The sequence below is a fragment of the Lacerta agilis genome, chromosome 1, assembly GCF_009819535.1.
Source record: "Lacerta agilis isolate rLacAgi1 chromosome 1, rLacAgi1.pri, whole genome shotgun sequence".
In the NCBI taxonomy this organism is placed as follows: Eukaryota; Metazoa; Chordata; class Lepidosauria; order Squamata; family Lacertidae; genus Lacerta; species Lacerta agilis.
The window spans coordinates 11,555,298-11,561,297 of record NC_046312.1 but is presented as its reverse complement, the minus strand read 5'-3'; the positions used below and the strand labels follow the sequence as shown (position 1 = coordinate 11,561,297).

The 6,000-nt window shown below is 49.4% G+C and overlaps 1 protein-coding gene across 2 annotated transcripts in view; it reads left to right on the top strand.

Moving 5' to 3' along the window:
* Positions 1–1,559: 1,559 nt before the first annotated feature.
* Positions 1,560–6,000, top strand: part of AKT1 (AKT serine/threonine kinase 1) — a 115,114-nt gene continuing 110,673 nt past the window's right edge. The window contains exon 1 of one of the 2 annotated variants that reach the window (XM_033138574.1): positions 1,560–1,787. The gene's annotated coding sequence lies outside the window, so the exon portion shown is untranslated. Of the gene's footprint in view, positions 1,792–6,000 lie in introns of both variants that reach the window. The other variant, XM_033138566.1, reaches the window with a different exon arrangement.

Genomic DNA, 6,000 nt, shown 5'->3' with positions numbered 1-6,000 from the left:
CAGCCCAGACACTGAGGTGAGGTCCAGCTCCGAGGGTCTTCTGCTGGTTCCCTCACTGTGAGAAGCAAAATTACAGGGAACCAGGCAGAGGGCCCTTTCGGTAGTGGTGCCCTCCCTGTGGAACGCCCTCCCTTCAGATGTCAAAGAAAAAAACAACTATTTGACTTTTAGAAGACATCTGAAGGCAGCCATGTTTAGGGAAGTTTTTAAGGATTGATGTTTTTATTATTTTTTTCTATATGTTGTAAGCTGCCCAGAGCGACTGGGGAAACCCAGCCAGATGGGTTGGGTATAAATAAATTACTACTACACTACTACTACTACTACACCAGACCTCATATATGCAGCAGGTAAAGACACAGCTGGGCCTAACGATGTTTCACCTGAGAAGTCCCATGCACTGGGTTATGCAACTACTAATCATCACCTGATTTCACACTGCTGGGCAAAAAGGGTCAGCTGACATCATTGTTGACATGAAATGATTGACAGGCGGGCAGCCCCTCCCACCTGTCAAACTTGGTCCAGTTCCCCCATCCCGCTGCCCTTGACTTTCCCATCTTTCAGCTTCCTTTTCACCAGCCACGCTTATTTTGGGGGAACTTTCCTTTTTTCAAGTCCAGTATGACTGTGCGGGGGTCTTTCTTAGCCGCAGGCCATTTAACATGTATGTAGAATTACAATTTACGGCTGTGCTCAGTGTCCCCAGTCAGGCCAGCAACACTTTACATCTCTAACCAAGTCCTGCGCCTCTTAAGATGAAGTCCAGACTCTTCTCCACTCTGGCAGAGGTGAAGAGAGACACACAATTTCGTTTTGAAGGATTGTGTATGCTCTGAGTAAATGTATGCGAGTGTTTCGAGTGCGCTGTGTATGTGAGAGCTCAGAGCAAGCGCATGTGTATGTCTTGAGTGTGCTGTGTGTGAAGCTGCTGAGTAAAGTCTATGTATGTTTTGAGTGTGCGAGCGCTGCGCCTGTTTTGTGTTGAGTGCATGAGAATGCTGAGTAAGCGCATGCGTGTGTGTTGAATGTGTCAGTGTGCTGAATAAGGTGCACGCGTGTGTTTTGGGCGTGTTGCGTGCGAGAGAGTGCACGTTTTGAGAACTGGTTTTTGCTGAGCAAGCGTCTGAGTTTGGAGGCACGTGTGAGTGTCCAGCGTGTGCTGGATGCGGCAGTGTGCTAAGTGCATGCGTGTGTCGCGTGTGCATGTGGGGGGGTGTTGAGAGAGTGCTGTGGGGGTGCGCTTATGTGTTGCCTGAGGAAGCGCATGCATGCAGCAGCGCGCGGGTGTCTTTCCAGCGTCCTGACTATTCTTTCTCCCGGGGAAATGGGAAAAAAAATATTGCATGGAAACTGGAAGTGGAGCATGCCGGGCGGTAGGACCCCGCGGGCGAGAGCCGGCGTGTGTGTGTGTGTGTGTGTGTTTGTGCGCGTGAGCGTGTGAGTGTGCGCGCGAGTGACTCAAAGAGGGGAAAGGAAGGGAGGCTGGAGGAACTGGGAGCAGCAGCAAAAGCAGCAGCAGCAGCAGCAGCGGCGGCCGCAACGGCAACGCGTCCAGCTCGCGAAGCCCGGGCAGCCGCCGCGTTGCTCCGAGGAAAGCCCCGCAGGAGAGACCAGGAGCCGCCGGCCGCCTCCTCATTCATAGCCCTCGCAGGCGGGAGCTCAATGGGCTGATTCCCTGCGAGACCAGCAAGGAGGCGGCGGCGGCGGCGCCCGGCAGCAGCAGCAGCAACAGCAGCCCGCCTAGGCCTCGGCTCCGGCCAGCCGCTCCGCTTGCACCCTCCCAGGCATGTAAGTGGCCGCCGGCGTCCCCGGGCCTCGGATGAGGAGGGAGCAGCCGCGGGGCCTTGCTCAGCCCCCTTTGGCTTGGGTGTGTGTGTGTGTGTGTGCGCGCGCGCCCGGTTTTTTTGGGGGGGGGGCGCCCCCTTTTTTGGTGCATTGTCTGGAGCGTCTGTTCCGCGCGGCGCTCTCGCCCTTTCTCCGAGGCAGTTTGTTTGCTTGCAAACCTCCCGCTGCAAAAGTGACCCTCCTTTGCAGGCCTTAGATGAGATATGTGTGTGTGTGTGTTTTCTAAATATTATCATGAAATATCCTTTTTTTGTGCATTGCAGTGGCGGCGGCGGCGGTTCCCTTTGCTCCTGCCTGCAGATGCGCTTGGGCTTTGGAAACGCCTGCTCCCCAAAAGCGAGAGGAAGGAGGGGAATGGGCTCTTTGTGCGTGCCTTTGGGGTGGGGTGCGCGCTGGGGGGGGGGCTTCTCCCCTTGTGGAAAAAACTTGCACCTTTCCCAACCCTCTTTTTTCCTGCGTTGTGGGGTGTCATGTGGGTGAGGGGTCTTGTGGTGGGTCCTGGGTTTGCACCCTCGGATGCCACTCCATTTGCTTTACTCTCTCTAACCCCCCCCTTCTTTCCTCTATGCGGTGTTTGTTTACCTCAGGCTTCTCCATTGCTGCCCACAGCTGTTTGAGGAGGAAGGAGGTTTTCAGGTCCCTCCTCCTTCCACTTCTGAGGTAACTGGGTCTCCTGCCCTACCCACCAGCAATGTATATGTTTTCCAGGCATTGGATTATTTCATATTTATTAAATGCACCCCCCCTGCAACCTCACAAACCCAGTGCCATAAAAACCAGGCCTTTGCCACCCCCACCTTCTGATTCGCCAACTGAATCTTTGATGTGAGACAGACAGGGCTGATTCACACAATACTTATATTTTATTTTTACTGTACACCTAAAAAAAGTAACGAGTGAATGAGTCAAAACGGCGAATCACGTGGGGGGGGGCGTGCTTGACAGAACAACCCCTGTGGCTCCTCGTGAGGTGCGCAGTTTGGTTGCAGACCCCCAGGTCTCTGGACCGCTGTAGCCTCCTAATTAGCTTTTGGAGGTAATGAAAATAGCTGGTTTTCTCTCTTAAAACAAAACAAAAAAAAGTATGAAGGACTTTAGATTTTTGGCTAACTTGTTCTAAATGGAGTTTCGTGGGGGTTCTCACCCTCTGTTAACCTGCTTGTAGCAGATGCTATATAGGTTTTGTTTACTATCCTTCTGAAATATGTAAAAAGCTTCATAATGTCTACCCTGGGTACGTTATACCCGAGGCCTAAGTGAGTTTCACAGAATCCACTTGGGTGTAACTCTGTAAGATCTGTGGTTTTGTTTCTAGAGCTTGTTCATAGTCTTGTTATTCTTCTGTCCACACAGGCAGTCCTGACAGCTTCTAGGTAGCTACTGTACTACTTTGTGCGGACAAACCTGGCGGTCCCGCATGAATGTGACTGAAGCGCAACAGTTGTAGCAGGGAATACTGTACCTCTTCATTTCCATGGAGCTGCCTGTTGGACATGAGAGACCCTGAAGTGTTGTGGGATAGAGTGGTGTTGGAGTAGCTGCAGAGAGACATGGGTTCAAATTCTCACTCTCCATGGGACAGCAACGCTGGGGGTGCCTCAAAGCCGGCCACCGTTCTCAAGCTAACCTACTTCGCAGGGTTGTTAAGGAGGATAAATCGGAAATTGCTCCACAAAGAGGCAGGGGTGGCCACTGACTTTGATGGCTTTTTAAGGAGAATTAAATAGCAATCAATGCCTCTTGAGTACCAGTTGCTGGAAACTGCAGGAAAGGCGTTGTGCTGAAGTCCTGCTTGCCGGCTTTTCATTATGAGGCTGGGCTTGTGGGCCACTGGCCAGATCTTGCCTGCAATATGCGGGTGGTGGTGGTGTGATGGGCTGTGAGTTGTGCCCCAAGTTTCTTGGAGGACGGGCTGAATGAAAAAAAAAAAGTAATAAAGTTACATTTGCCCATGCAATAAGTGCAAGAAAGGCCAGGGATAGGCCTCTACTTATTTGGAGAAAAACCTTGCTGTGTGAACAGACTATGATTGTTTCTAGATTTTTTTTGTAGGTAGCAATCCTGTACCCACTTACTTAGGGGAGAGTAAGCCCTTCAGAACTTAGTGGGACCCGCTTCCCACTGAGGGTAGGGTAGCATTGTTAACACTTTTAGGTAGGTTTTTTTTTGGGGGGGGGGGGTCTAGGGTAGCATTGTTAATACTTTTAGTTAGGCCCCCCCTTTGTCTTTTCTCTGGCATGAGAAAACAAAAGGATGGATCCCTTATTGCATTCTGCGTGTTTGCGTAAGCGTGTAGTATTTAAAAGTCAGGATCTTTTCCCTTCCATTTTTTTTTTAAAAGGGCTGGCCAGGTTAATTATCGCCATTGCATTTGTTTACAGGTAAATGTGCGCAGTAGGCTGTGTTGCCAGTAGAATGTAGCTGTTTAACTTCCGTCTTCAAACCCACAATGGTTTCATTTAATTATCTCGGGGCCCACGGTATTTTGAATGTGTAAAAACCTTTGTGCCAGGAATTACTGCTTTTGGAGTAGGTGAATTGGTGCAGCGGTAATATAAGGAGTTTAGGTGTAAGGTGGGGGCAAAGGCATATTAACTTGAAGGAGGTCAAGTCTGTCTGATCTATCTAGCTGCGATTTTGGGCAGGAAGAAACAGTGTCATTGGATCAGGGTCCCAAAGTGAGCTTCATATCCAAGCAAGGGCTTGATCCTGAGTTTTCCCATAGTCCCAAGTCCAGTGCGTTATCCATTGTACCACATTGCTGTCTCACACGCAGATGGTTTACCTGATATGATTAAGCTTTCTCCCTTTATTTGTTTGGGAATGTGCAAAAAACCTCCACGCTGACCTGAATGAGCCACCTCCCTTAACCCAGGTTGAGGCAGCTAAATCTCTTTAAGTGTTGGTTTATTTTATAGCATACATATTCAGCTGGTGTGTGAGGAAAAACCAGAGTTTTAAGTGGTAAAATAGACGCATGGCGCCGTTGCTTTTGAATTGGACACTTTTAAGAGCCCCAAACTTCACAGCCATGTGCGCTACAAAACGTGCTGGGGAGAGCCAGCAATGTCACATGTGCCGTTTGCAACCTGCCTTGATGTTTAAAAGTTGCATACTGAACACGAGTTCAGAAAATTAAAAGCGCTAACCAGCCCTCTACTTCTTTTCTTCTCAGGCTAGGGAGAGTACGGTTTTACTAGGAACTAATTACTTTTGCTAGGAGTAATTTTAGGATTAAAAAGATTCGTCTTTCATCCTGCCCGAGTAAATAAAAAGCATATGATTTTAATTAAATAGTTCTGGATGCCGCCTATGTGACTCAAAATCCCCATATGCACATAGGCTAGCCAACCCTCCTCGGTGAAGGGGAATGGTCAAGGAAGACTGTGTGGGGATTTCACATTAGGTGAGCAACGAGTCTTCCCCAACACATGGAGGAGATTTAGGGAAGTCCCAATGCCCATGAACAGCACAAAGATACATAGGAAGTGCTCAGTTGCACATTGTTTACTTCTTAGGAAAGGCACCACAACTTCGTGGTAAAGCACGTGCTCGCTCTGTAGAAGATGCCAAGTTAAATCTCTTGCACCTTCAGTTAAAACAGGAGTCCCCAAACTAAGGCCCGGGGGCTGGATGCGGCCCAATCGCCTTCTCAATCTGGCCTGTGGACGGTCGGTGAATCAGCGTGTTTTTAATGTGTCCTTTTATTTAAAACGCATCTCTGGGTTATTTGTGGGGACTGCCTGGTGTTTTTACTTGAGTAGAACGTGTGCTTTTATTTAAAATGCATTTCTGGGTTATTTGTGGGGCATAGGAATTTGTTCATATTTCCCCCCCAAAATATAGTCCGGCCCCCCACAAGGTCTGAGGGACAGTGGACCGGCCCCCTGCTGAAGAAGTTTGCTTACCCCTGAGTTAAAAGATTTCCTGCTAGAATAGATCAAGACTTTTGCCTGGGACCTCTTAAGACAGTGATGGCCAAACTTGGCCCTCCAGCTGTTTTGGGACTACAACTCCCACCATCCCTAGCTAACAGGACCAGTGGTCAGGGATGATGGGAATTGTAGTCCCAAAACAGCTGGAGGGCCAAGTTTGGCCATCACTGTCTTAAGAGCTACAGCCAGTGGGAGTAGCTGTTACTTGGCAATGAAT